The following is a 14,802-nucleotide window of genomic DNA, read 5'->3' on the forward strand; positions in this document are numbered from 1 at the left end:
GCATGCTTTAGATAGCAATGTTATCACGGCTGCTTTTTCTTCCACGACGCCTTGTAGAAAATACCCGGTCATATAGTGTGTATTGATCACAAGACGCCAGCTCGCATTTTAGTAACGTACTCAAAGTGCTTCATAGTCCAATGTTCTGAAATAAATAAATAAATAAATAAATAAATAAATAAATAAATAAATAAATAAATAAATAAACAAATAAATAAATAAATAAATAAATAAATAAATAAATAAATAAATAAATAAATAAATAAATAAATAAATAAAATAAATAAATAAATAAATAAATAAATTTGTGTGCCCTAGGTTCATACTGCCGCTATGACAGTGACTGCTTTGTGGCATTTCCGTAACATGTTCCTTGCTCTCTCTAACGTCCGCGCATACCAGTAATGATTAGCAGCAATTTTTGTTTAGTAGTCGCCTTTGCATTTCTTTGATTACGTTCTGTTATTGTTTAAAATAGACTGCGTTCTTTTTTCTGCCTTACTGCGAGAATTATTAATTAGTTTTTTTGTTAATTGTGTTCTGCATTGCGTCTTGCAGCTGTGCTGCATACTATATTTTCATTTCCTGTGCGAAGCTCTGCTGCATGCTATATTTTCATTTCTTGTGCGATCTTTTCTCTTCTCAGAAAGGAAATAAGGCGAAGACTCGGTCAGGGGCCAACTTCCCTTTACGTGTTCATCCAAATAAGCAAAAAAGAAATCGTGAGAGAAGTGCTCCCGAGTGGCAGTTGTAAAGGGTGGCCAGCCTTCTCCGCAAGCTAATTGCGATGCACGGCACCGGAGGGGCGCGCTTCATTGGCCCCTGGGCACGGGGCTTATCTCGCAACTCTAGGGTGCGCTCGCACGGAAGGAAGCAAACGAAATACTCAGCACAATTAGGCAGTCGACGAACGCGAAGTCCCGACTTTCGTCACCTCCCCCACCCCGTTGTCTTGACCATGCCCAACTCTCTCCTTTCGAAGAGGCAGTCTCGCCCTTTTCATTAGCCACTAAGTTCCTCTTTAGGGCTAGCACTGGTGGAGGGGTGGTGAGCCTTCTAACCTCCTCAGCACTGGCCTCTCTGGTTTTGTTTTTCGCGAGCAACCCTCGCTAGAGAAATAGCGTGTTTCTTCACACAGTTCTTCACACAGCTCTGTGTTGTCCATTTCCTTCTTTCTTCCGCTCTCTTCTTTGGCCTTCGGCCTTGCGCTGTTTCAATCATACCAAGCGGAAAAGGTACATCTGAAGGCCCAATCAGCGACAAGTAGCCGCCTTCGCCACAAGAAGCAGAGCGAGCTATAAGAACAAAAAAAAAGTATCAAAGAAGTTCAAGCCAAAAGCTGTCCGACCACAGGAAAGTCTGGAGGACGATGCACAAACAATATAGTTACCACAAGACTGGTGTACTGGATCGACCGAAACTCCCACGCACGCTTTCTTTTCGGTTTACCCGCTCTCTCTTTTAGCAAGCCCAGCTCCCGCTTTACTGTTTCTTTTCCACGTATTTGCCTTCATTTGGCTTCTCTCCTTTTCGACCATCGTTTATTCCTTTAATCCCCCTATCATTTTTTTTTCTCGTTATTCGAAGCTCCTATTAGGAGCCTTGACCGAGCAATCGTGTTTTTTTTTTCGCTTTTCTAGCGCTCTCTTCCCAGAATGACAACAATCCGACCACCGCTCATCACGCCTCCCGTTTCATCGTTCTCTACTGCCGCGCTATCTTTCTCTCTTCAGCCAGTTGCCTCCGACAGCCGCCGAGAGCCAGCGCCGCCGGCGACTGAGACGAAGGCTAACGAGGGCGTCCGGGCGTCGACTCATTAATCAGGTAATGACTCGTTGCTTGGCGCACTTCGGGCAACATCTCATTCCAACTCGCCTCTTCGGCCCAAGAACTGTTGCTTTGTTTGAGACTTGCTTTACTTTTGCTTGCCCGCACAAGGAGGTTCGTTGAGTCCGATTCGCTCAAGCAAAACAGTGGCAAAGAAATCAGTTTGAGAGCACCCGTCTCTTTGCTTCGGAGAAGGGGGCAGCCATCCGGAGGAAGCCGACTGGCAGGAAACAAAACAAGAGGTCGCGCACGGCGTAGAACATCAGTCTGAGTGCCCGACCACTCGGTACTCAGTTGGCGGAAATGTTCAATCCTATACAAAATGTGTTCCATACACATGGAGGTAGAAAAAAAGAGATAGCTTGTAGCTTGTACGGCAGCGTTCGCCGTGCTTGACGACAACAAACGAGACATCAAGGCGGTTAGGTTGGCTGAATTCACTAAGAGTTCCTCACCACAAAACGTTTGGAACTAGTGCTGAACTCGTCTACAGTCTCGTGCTGCGTCGTACAATTTCGGGCTTCGCTATGTTGCTGCCCTTTCGAAGAAAAGTATTTTAAGGCTTATGGTTCGGTGTGAGGAACCTTCGTTGAAATACCTTTTTGTTGTTCCACACTGTATTTTCTTAAAAAGACACTTTTCGAGAAAGAACTTCGTAACTTTTTGCACTTGCGTCAACGTGGGGAGGTCGCATGCTTCTTAGTTCAGAAGTTCGCTGTGTACATTGCCAGGCATGTGAAGGCAATCAGGAGCTTACCGTCTAATTCATATCAGCCTACTAGTTTTATCATACTTTCCTTGGTTATATACAGGGTTTTTTTTTCATTCATCAACGTGCGTCCTAGAGTAAATATAGCATATTTTTCGTTTTTCAGTTTCAGCTGAGAAACTGGGGCGTCCATTTTAAAAGATCAATAAGAACGGAAGAATACGAATTTTACTGGGCAGCTTTCAGTTGGGAAATTTTATTCTTTGAGAAGTATTACGATTGAACCGCAATAACACAAACAGGGAATGTCGGAAGAATGCGAAAACCAATACATTATTGTATGCGACTTAAATGGATCTGTCAGCACACATGGACAGTCATTGCAATGAGTACACCGCGATGCTAGAGCTAATAACTTTTATGTTTTGTCATGGGCTCTCCTTGGAAAGTTCTAACCACCACTGCTGGCACACAGCGAGCTGACAACAAAAAACCTTGAATATCCCTAATCCTGTAGCTTGTGGTATGGCTAGTGCTGCGGCCTATATTATGCATGTAGTAAACGTTTGATTAGTTTCGTCTTTGGTGAGGTTTTCCAAAAACTCCTTTTCCAGAGTGGCATTTGTTTTAAAGAGTGACCAGTCATCGATGTGAAGAGTCTACTCCAATAATCCCTTGTGGGGATTATTGGAGTAGACTATGACAGACTTATGATAGCAGTTAGGTGATTACTTACCAAAAGGTCATCTAAAAGATCCAATATAAAATCGTTAAAAAACGGATGATGATGCGAAAGTTAGATCGAAGAAACGCATTCTTTAGGAGCTCACCAGCAAAATGTGGCTTTTTCGTATTTAAAAGACATGCATTATTTGAGAGGATAAAATCTTCAGTTATTTGGTCCCTAGAGTCGAAGCTTTCGCTTCCTAAAAAAAGTGGAATGAGCATTTAAATGCCCAACTACCAGATGTGGCTCTGGAAGTTCATCAATTAGGTCTTCTAGATTTTGCACTCTTAATGCCAGATGTGGAGGACGAAATACAGGACACACTTCTATTGCTTTGTAGCTCACGACGCTGACCGCAAACACATCAATTTTGTTTTAAGTTTGATTTCTTGAACAGGGACGCCGCTTTGAATGTCAATTGCGACGCCTCCTGAGAGTCTATTTGCATGCTCGCGGTCTCGTCGGCAAGTTTTATAATGTACCAAGGTATTCACATGTTGTGGGCCAAGGTTGGTTTCCTGAAGAGATAAAGCTACAGGCAACAATGACGACTATAGAATATGTGTTATGTCACTGTAATTCCTGAGCAGTCCTCAACAGTTCTATTGAACCAAGAAAGTCTTGTTTTTATGTTCTTGGGTGGGTATGCATCGGATTTACTTCTTTTCTGCGCCTGTTTTCGGGGCTCTGTCTTTTCTTCGCTCAAGAGGCGTGCTGTGAGTTGCAACCATCCCCTCACTAGAGGGGCTGGAGGATCCCGGAGAAGCCTCGGGTGCGTTGGTTTCATTCTTATCCCGGCAGGGAGAAGCCCTGCGGTGGTGCCGACTCATCAGCTGGCGCTCCCTGCTTTGAAGACGGCAGAGCAGCGTTCGCTGTCCCTGCCTGGGGCGTAGATGGCCCTGCCACAGGTTCGGTAGAAGTGGCCTGGGCAGATGCCGGAATGCTGTGTGGTGCAGCGCCTCTACGCACCACATCCGTAAAGTTTATTTTTGTGGAAAAGTTGAAGCCATTCTTTCGTGGAAGAGTCGTCGCGCTTACTTAGATGTGATAACGTTTTGTTTTCACTGTAATGATCACTTTCTCGTTCTTTCATCAGGAACATGACCTCGAATAGGCGTTGTGACTACCTTCGCAGTTTGTGCACCGAAGGGCTGGTCCTTCACAGTTATCGGAAGCATGATCTTTTGAGGCGCATTTAGTGCAAGTTTTGTGGCCACGACAGCTCTGTTATCCATGACCACACATTTGACAGTTGAATCACTTTCGAGGGTTTGGTATGCAATGAAGGACGTTTATTTTGAGGTAGCCTCCTTGTATGGACTCAGGGAGTGTGCTCGAGTTGAAAGTGAGGACCAGATGTTTAGTGGGTATCTCTTCGTCTTCCTTCGGTATTTTAATACGATGTACATTTATGGCGTTCTGTTCTCTGAGACCTTCAAGTAACTCTCCCTCAGCGAGGTTGATGAAATCTGATTCAGAAATCACACCATGGTTGGTGTTTAGAGATCGATGTGTTGGGATTGACACAGGAATGTCCCCGATGGACACTAGGTTGGAAAGTTTTGGATACTGGACTATATCTTCGGGTTATAGCAGGAGGTCACCACTGGGAATTTTTGACGGTTTGTAGCCTGGACCCCAGGCATCAGTTCGAGATTTGAAGACTAAGAATTAGGACATAGTTCGTGCGGATTTTCAAGTATCCTCACTATGAAGTGAGGATACTTGCCTCTATAATGCCTCTGGCCCTGAGGGTACACGAAATAAATAAATAAAAAACTGAGCCAGATCGGAGCGCGATCATTTTGTGGGCTAGCGGGAGGCATAAAAATTGTATTTGTCGGCTGTTGTGTGAGCCACCCACCATAGATCCCAACGAGGTGACGGGACAGGAACTTGCACGCAAGTACTGCCCACGCCAGCTGCACACCACGGCCATAACCAAATATGGGGCGGCTTAGGTTAGTCAGTCCACACAAGGTAAATTCTAGCCGCCAGGACAAAAGGACAGACCAAGATGAGAGGAGGATACAGGTTAGTTGTCAGAAAGAAGACAGGAAAGAGAAAGATGAAGGGGAGGACAGGAAAAGGCGACTGCCAATTTCCCCGACCGGGCCAGGCTGGAGGTGCCGTCTACGGAAAGCTGGGGTCAAAGTGGTCTGTTGCCTCCACCGAAGGGCCTTAAAAGTCCAAACGCTCGGCATTGGCTCAACCACCAAGATCCCCCTTTTCCCGGGACACGGCAATGCCAAGCACGGCTAAGCGCGGGTGCTCGGGTCCGTGGTGACGCACTGCTCACCATCCCTGCGGATGCTCGGAAACCAGTGGAGTCGCATCTCAGTAGCGATGAGTGGTAGGTGTTGTTCTCACAAAGCATAACAGCATCACATACAACGCTTGGCCCTGCAGCAGTGTAACCGGCGCATGCCATAACCCTTGCCCTCTTTCAGGCCTAGTTCAGTCTGGCGCAGCCACGCCGGGCGCTTTACGCTTCCCGGATGTTATTTAAAATGTTGGAGGGCTTACATATTCGCATGGCGAACCCATTTACTAACGTTGAACTTCCTAGAGCATTAGCATGTGGGTGCCCCTGCGCCTATTCCTTCCCTTTCGTTCCTTCCCACGAGCCGTTGTCTGGAAGAGTGACTGTAATAATATCTTGTCTGAGATAATTGTTAACATGAATCCATTAGGTTGTTACGATTTATCCGAGTAACCACTAACACGTAGCGTCGGCACACCACCCGGATAAGAGGGAAATTGGCGTCGGCTTTCCAGCCCCAATTTTTTTTTTGGGTGGATCATTAATGGAACATCCTGGTCTGCGTTACGGTTTCATGTCTCGCCGCTACCGCCTTTCCCCAATGGACAGGTTAGGCAAGGTCACGAAGTATGGATAGGAGCGGTGATTCTCATTCTTCGTGGAGAACTGCTCCATGCCATGAGAGCAGGTCTAAGGGGGGGAGAGAGAAAAGGGAATGCCAGTGCTACACAGACGAATAAAACTGTGTTGTAGTTTCAGAGCCGTGCTGTCGAAATTAGCAATACGCCTGCACACTACAAACTCCCCCTGTGGATAAAAGAGACCTTTCACCAAATAGTTCGAGTTCATTTCCGGTGCCGCGGGGGCTGAGGTGGAAGCAAGTCTCGTGGCGATGGTCTCAAAGAATGATCCGGACTTGCTCGATCGCTTCTTACCGCTTCTAATGAATGAGAGAGTGCACTGACGTGGGACCACACGCCATAGCGGAAGCGCTGGTGACGCACTCTGCAGGCTGCATACTTTCTACAAGGCTGCACAAGCGAAGGGATAGGGAAGGAACAGCAGGGGAAGAAATTGTGTTTTCCAAGAAGCGGATCACTTAGCGCAGATGGTTGAGCGAGCGCCAGAGGCACGGAGGGCCTCATTCAACTACACGTATTCCAGTGCTGATGTAACAGTTAGGGATGAGGGTCTACGCAACGAAAATCTTTCCCGTTTAGCGATCCACTGGCGCAGAAAGTGAGTTCCACGCAGCCCTGAGTCCATAAAACGAGTACGAATCGCACTATGTCGTGTGTCTCATGCATGCTTCTGTTTCCACTTCGCCTACTTCCGCGGAAACAGAAAGTGCTCTTTCCGTTCAGCCCACGTGTCCTGGAAAAGTCCGGGAAAGACTGCGCAACATCGCCGACGATGCACGTGTTGTTGACAGACGGATAAGCCGCTCAAGTTTCTCGGAAAATGGGATGCGGGCGGCTTGCGTCGAGAAAAAGAAGGCCGTAGAAAAAGAGCCGAGAGAGTGACTCGGGCACCATGCGGGTACTCGAACTGAAGGATGTTGACAGAGAGTTAGTTGTCCATTTAGCGACCGCTGACGTTTGCGAAACTTTCCGGCGCTGACCGTGCATTCTGTTGACATAGACACTCCCTGAATTCTTGTGCTACATTCGTTGTAAACCTAGATTAAAGGGTAACGCGGAGTCTCTTCTCAGTGTGTGCAGAATACGGGAACCGCTAAAAAGAAGCCCTCATTTTCTCGATGACGCGGCAAGCAGCGCAAATGCAATGCGTAATCCTCACTTCCGAGTACAATCAACCCGATGCACGTCCGTATTATGGGCTATACATCCACACTTTCATCGCTCGCACTTTCGAACACTTTAGGCACTGCTCAGTATATTTAAGCGAGGAGACAACGCAGAAGGTTGACTGCGCCAGGTTGCGAATTTAGGAATACCTTTACGGGGCTTTGGGGTCGCCTGAATGTAAAGGTGTCACCCGTGCTCAAAAACCTCCGGTGAAAACAATGTAGGCTGCCACCTCATGAAACTTCGTTCCTCTTGCTATTACATCAGCTGAGTACTCTAGGTTGCGTTTAAATTTTATGACGAGCGAACTTATACTCTAAAATGTTTATTACAGGCTCAGGGCTTCCTGTCGGAACTTTTTTCCAGCTTCCTGAACTGGCAGCCCTCTTGTCAGTGCCTGCATGTAGTTATGTAGTCAGTGCATGTAGTTATGTAGTCAGGCATGTAGTCAGTGCCTGCATGTAGTTATTGATTACATATAGTTATTGATGTAGTTCGGGTTTTTCTTTAAGCTGGAAATGCGCACACAAGCCAACTTATTTGATGGATTCGTGTAAGGCATATTTTATAGGACTTATTAATCAGAGCTTATCACATGTTTTGATGATTTTGTATATATAATTAATGTTTATGATTAGTTTTGTTTTCGTTTTGGGGGTTTACCGTCCCAAAGCGACTCAGGCTGTGAGAGACACCGTAGTGACGGGCTTCGGAAATTTTCGCAACCTGGGGTTTTTTAACGTGCACTGACGTCGCACAGTTCAAGGGCCTCTAGAATTTCGTCTCCATCGAAATTCGGCCGCCGCGACCGGGATCGAACCCACGTCTTTCGGGTCAGCAGCCGAGCGCCGTAACCACTGAGTCACCACGGCGGCTGAAGTTTGTGATTGCGCCTGGTATTGTAGCTTGAGCAACCATAGGTTCCAAAGCTTTTATCAAAGTGAGGTAGATCTTTATTGGACTAGCCAAGGTAAGCCAACTACTGAGCTGGAGTACCAAGCTTCGAACCCAACCACGGTGGCCTCGTTTCGATGGAGGCTAAACGCAAAAGACGGCCGTATGCTGTGCGATGTCAGTACACGGTAATGATACCCAGGTGGTCGAAGTTATTCCGGAGTCCTCCACTACGGCAACTCTTTCTCTCTTTCTTCTTTCACTTCCTCATTTATCTCATCCCTTACTGCGCGGTTCGTCCATCGAGATCCGAGACATTACTGCGCCATTCCCTTTCGTGAAAACCAATTTTAATTTTTTTTTCAATTTAATGTTTATTGTAATTAAAATGGCTCACTTACTCAACACAGATGAACTCATACGCATGGGTTTTCACGCCGAATGGGCGCCGCAACAGTGGGAATTTCAATCACGTCAGGTGTTTTCCACGCACTCCAACCTTTCCAAACAGATGCGCAGGTTGATCGCTCGCCTTCCGATGAGGTCAAAGACCTCGTTGCTCACAAAACAGCGACGTGAAATTTCATGTCGGTCGTAAGCAGTTTAACTGGCTATTCTGCGGGCCTTCGATAAAAAAAGAACACACACACACGAAGCAGTAAAACCACTAATTTCTAGTAATAATTTCGAGCTGCTGGGACAGAAACAAGTTACATGTTAGCTCTTATGCCATTCCTCCTGCCCCCTGATCCAAGCGGCAAAAAAGCCCCCAGAACAAGACACGATCAAAGATTCAATGTGAGCGCATGTGGCCGAGGCGCACATTCATGTCATTCGTCAAAATATCGGTACATTGAAACTTCCAGTCGCTGCCACCAACCCTATGTGTACATACTCAATCGGAGCAGTTCAGGAGATTTATAGCCACCTGCGTTCATAAAGCTGGATCTTAGCCGCCCAAAAGATGGGGATATCGATAGCTACGTGCGCATAGCTGTTTAGGGGCTAGGTTTCAGAGACCGCGGGTCCTCTGCAAACCTGGTATTTGCGTGTGCTTCTTGTTCCATTAGCACAAGCGGCATCATTTATGAACCTAAAGTGCTTGACAGTTTTATATAAGGACAGAGGGCAAAACGCATGTCTAGAACACGCTCTGAGCTTGTTTCGGGCGTAGCACGCGATAACTAGCCATAAGACTTGGTTAAAAATGGTCTCGATGTAAACATGTGCAGTTAAACTCGCAGAATTTCATCGTCACTTTTTGCCTTCTTGGTCGCAGTGGCTTTGGGAGCCCCGGAATACACAGTTTGGTTGTTCTAGGCATGTGTTTTGCCCTCTGGACATATGCTTACTCGCCTGTCCAGTTTTTTTTTTTAATGTAGTTGAAATTTTCTGCTTTATTTATTCGTGCTATTCTCGATGCTGCTATTGCGCTCTCGGTTTTACTAAGATCGTTCTGTGTCTTGGTATCTTTGCCATCTTTAGATGAAAATAAAAGCCACTGGATTGATTGAAAAAACAAACAAACAAAAAACAACGAAGCCACGTACAGGCTACACAACTGAAGACATTTAATAATAAGTAAAAATATATTGGTGTTGTAGGGGCGCTTTATAGAAGCGTACTGCCATCCGTGGTGGATATCAGAAAGTAGCAAGGCGTGGTAACCAGCATTCTAGTCAACCAGAATCTGGTAATTTGATTTGAGCACGTTTTGAGGCGCCTCATAGTAAAAAATGGCTTTTAGATCGCCATTTGCAACAGTCATATCAGCTTTTCGTTTCCATTAATGTGATTCCCATCGGCTGTGGAGATAAAGAAATTCTGGCTCTCCGAAAGCCTCTTTAGGAAGCCTGGTTGCTTAAACGTTCGCACGCTCAAACCTACACGCATATATTGTACGGCGGCGCATGATAATCGCATCTTCGAAAGACTAAGAACTGGTATGGCTATCACTAACAGCTATAGCTAGCAGTTTCCAATTGAGGTGCCATACTGCAATAATTTAGAACCCAATCACCAAAGTTTGGTGAAAAAACATCTTAGTCAACATTTGTTTTTTTTGTCAAATGTTTAGGGGAAACCTCCAAGGTGGAGTAGATTTCGAGGCCCAAGGCCCGTGATATGTACTTCCAAAAAACATTTTCCTTTAACTGAAATACCTATTCTCAAATACTATTACTAACAATCTTAGGCGAAACTGTGGCCTCATTAGTCGCGATGGCCGCCGTCGTTAAAAAAGTGGAACAGTTATAAGAATACCGAAAAAAAAATTCCAACTGTTTACGCTATACTCCGTAATGCGTTACACAAAGCGAGAGCAGTCGCAGTGCAGTGTATGTCGTACTGTAATGCCCAAGGTCCACAATAAAATGGGCTGCCACAATGATCGCGACCAGTGCAGGTCATGGGTTTGGCGGTGGTCACGTGATAATTCATGATCGAATGTTGGTGGTCTACGTGTAGACTCTCAACATCCACCGGGAAGGGATCCGTGAAATAGCTGTCGCGCTAAAAGGCGGAATGGAGGAAAAAGGAAAAAGGAAGAAGCTGGAACGCCAGAGGGCAGGTCAGGCAAGAACTGCTATAATATTTAGAGCTAGCCGTAGCTAAAACACAAATAAGCCATAAGTGATGTTGTGAGCATCAGGAAGGAAATGCAGTCACACACAAAATACCGCCTTTAAATATAAAAAAAAAATGCTTCGTGATGCACGGTATAGAAGCTGCATGTATAACGAGTTGACTAAACCAGCTAAATAAGTTCGGCTGTAAAATTTGTGCTAAGGGCAGCATCCGATTATCGTGCAGGTCTCCTTCCTCTCAGTTCGTTTTTTTTTTATGATGCGTCGGCGAGGTAACTTCGGAGGCCGCAGTTGACTGATTCCGAAGAGAATACAAGGCTTGATGTTCGGATATCAAGCCCTACCTTCTCCGATCTTCCGTTTTTTCGTGCGTTTGATTCTGCTGTACAGCGCTTCCCTGTACTACAGCATTTCTCAGCACTGCTCGAACAATGAGCTAAATGGGCGCCTCCCCAGACTGCTCAGAGGGTGAGAAGTTCTCTTTACAACAGCGCGTGGGAAGAAGAGAAATCGAAATAACGAAATTTTAAAACCGGCGCCAGCACTTCTCGTCGGCTGTCAAGGAAGAGGAGGGGAAAAAAGGTGAAGATTAAATGTAATAGTGCAATGAAAGGACTTCCCTAATGGAGCAAGCAGGGAACAAGAACGTCTGGAATGGCGTCAGTTCGTGCAAAAACAACTAAAATTCCGCCACTGCGCCACCATCGCGAATAAAGTAAGCCCCACCGTAAAGTGCTCCGAGGCGCTGAAATGTGCTGAGAGGTACGCAGTCTCCCCGCGGCAATAATCTCCTCACAGCCTCCGCCATTTCTTTCTTAGCTCACTGCTTCCGAATTCCTCAGCAGCTTTCCTGGTATTTTTTACCCCGCTTCGCTGCATTGTCCAATATGACCCCCCCCCCCCCCTCCCCCACCCTTTTCGTTCTGGGACATCGTACATAATGTTCTTTGAGCTTCGCACTCATTTCTCAGTGCGTGGTGATGTCCTTTTCGTGGGCGCATCTCCCTCTCTGGTTTTCTGTCCCATCACAGGGTTCAGGGTGACATATTGCCTGTTGTGCTTGGTGCATGTCAGTGGCACTCAGCCGGGAATGCTGGCCATAAAGGAAAAGCGCCATTGAAATATGCAGCTCCGAGTCTTGACGCAATCGCCAGTTCTCGGCTGACGATGACAGCTCGGTTTTTGTACGCGAAGCATTTTTATTGCCGATGTACTCATGCTGAGGAAGCACACACAGAGTTTTTGAGCACATGCTGTTGAGAACAGTTCTCATTCGCACAAAATTCTAATGCGTCCGTTGTATGAGGAAGTGAATGGATCAGTAACTATATCTCCGTAGCCACCTAGTGGGGGAGGGGGTGGCATGAAGCACGGCAGTTCATGCCAATAGGCGCTGCAGTGGATGGCTTCAGATGAATTTAAACCACCTTGGGTTTAACATGCTCTGACATTATACACCCACACAGGTGGCTTTGCATTTTGAGTCCACTGAAATGCGGCCACCGGTGCTGGGATTCGATCCAGTGACCTCGTGCTCAGGAGCCGGACGCCATAACCGCTAACCCCCCACAGCGCTTCACTTTGCCCCACAGATTAGAAACGTCAATACCCATCGGTCGAGAAAGTCCACGTACTGGACAATGACAACTATTTACCACAGTACGCGAACGAAAGGAACTACTACAACAACCACATATGTTATCAATATCTAACTTATGCACATGTCGGAACTTGACTGCGACAAGTATGTGACCGCTTTGTAGATGCAAGCTCCTGCAAGGAGTCTTTAATGACATGTCAGCTCTCTTTTCATTTGAGAGCGACTCCACGCCCTCTGCCATCATTTGTGCACCGTCCTAAGCTAAGCTGTTCATTAAGCATGAAAAGCTCATAGCTGCTATTCTCGGCAATCTTTGTCGAACATCTGACCGACGGCAATACTGCAGTTGAACCATAAATAGAAGTTAGAACAGACTCAAATTTTGATTAGCAAGATAGTCCTACGCGAGAAAAAAATTGCGCTCTATCCTGCAGCCGAAAGCTGCTGATGGCTGGAAACGCATTGCAGGACAAGCATTTTTAAGTTTAAGGAATGCGAATGTTCGGGAAAGAATTATTGCGTTGTAGTCACGCAATAAAGCGGTCTGGAATATGTCAAGATATGAGCGGATGGCATGCTTTATCCGCTGGCGACAATACCATGTGACTGGGTGATTAGGCTTAGCGACGATAATCTTTTTGCCGAAAACACGTGGCCCGTAAAATTTTGATCTCGATAATACACTCTAACACGAATTATATATACTTCTAGCCGCAACCCTTAAATCGGCCTGGCCAGTTTTTATGAGTGTTTGGAGCGGCGTTCGTAATATTCTTTCGTCACCATTGACAATCGAAAGCTTCTGTGCTTTGGCGGTGACGGGGTAATAACATTTATTAGGAAGGGAAAATAGGTATGCTTAGATCATCCAGTAAGGGATCGATCCTTAAAAGCACTAGGTACAGGTCCCTAGTTTGGGACCCCAGTGGCGGTGGCCGCCGCCCGGTTGCGCCCGACTAAGGCTTGTTGGCCTGTAAGTCGTGGCAGCCGAGCAGGTTCGCCTCCCAGTCCTCCCGGGTTGGGGTGGGGGTGGTGGGAATAGCAAGGTTGGAGGGCAGGCTCACACCATAAGATAGGTGCCCGAAGACGCCGCTCTACAGTGCGGGAAAGTGCCGTTAAAGGAGGGGTCAAAATATTTTAGTGCTGCCGGGCACAGCAATGTATTGGTGAGAAGGCGGAGAAGGAGCCGCTCATCCGCCTTCTTGAGGACTTCACATGGGCGAGGGTAAAGGGTATGTCTATATTGATAGCAGGTTCTAATTAATATCTTTGAACCTGATTAAAATATGGTTCCTTATCTGGTGAGGACGAGAAAACAGTCTGATGAGAGAGTGCGCGGGCGGTTGCGTCTGCTGCCTTGTTTTCTGCACACCCCTGGTGAGCAAGGGCCCATATAAGGTAACGGTGTTTGAGGTCCGCATCCCGTATGCAATTTTGGTAGATTCGATAGGCTAGCAAGGGAGTGCAGTCTTGTTCGACTTTCCAGGAGGCCCCTCGCGAGTCGGTGATTATATATTTTGAACCAGAATGTGAGGCCGCGAGAGCAATCGCAACCTCTTCTGCGTGTGTTGCACTGCGGGCTCTGAAGGTGAGGCCGTTAACTGTGTTTCTGTTGTGAATACCGCGGCCGTGTACCGTCCGTCGTGGTGACGGCCGGGGAAGTCCACGCAGTATACACCTGCTTTGTTGCCATAATGTCGGTTTAGGGCTTCTGCTCGTTCCCGGCGCCTACCATTATTAGCTTCGTGTGACATGTTGGCTGTAAGAGGTAGCGCATGGAGGGCGCGTCTCCACAGCTCTGGGATGTGTGGAGACACATCCCAGAACTGTGTTGGAAATGGAGTCGAGCAAGAAAGCGGTGACCCGACTACATGTGAGACAAGGGCGTGTACTGGTTTGTAAGGTGCGCCTCCCGGAGCTCCCGCAAATATTCTCTCCAAGGGCCATAAGCCGGCTGTTTGAAGTACTGATGGGGATGTCCAGGGCAGGCTTAATTTTGTTAAGGGCGAACTCAATGGCACCCTCCTCCTGTTTCCGTAAGTGGAGGTAAGGAGTCGAATAGAGAATTAGACTAGTTACGAATGCATTTGGCAGACGCAAGGCATCTTTACTTCGTAATGTAGAAGAACTTCTTGCTGGGCGAGTTCGTGCATAGCTTTCTTGGAATGGCGTTGCGCACACGAAAAAACATACACAGGAAAGAGCAGAAGATGACAGACTCCCGTAGCCCCCTGCGTTTGTTGGAAACCCGGCGGACCATGCGGCCAACCTGGTCCCTTACCTTACGGAGTTTGGCTAGTGTAGTGTCTGGCTGCATGGGACCACTGTCAAGAGAAAGAGAGATCTGAGTTGTGCACTTTGGTGACGGGCCAAAACATGTTGAGTTAGA

This window comes from Amblyomma mixtum, chromosome 8 (genome assembly GCF_055824585.1).
Source record: "Amblyomma mixtum isolate Tamu chromosome 8, ASM5582458v1, whole genome shotgun sequence".
In the NCBI taxonomy this organism is placed as follows: Eukaryota; Metazoa; Arthropoda; class Arachnida; order Ixodida; family Ixodidae; genus Amblyomma; species Amblyomma mixtum.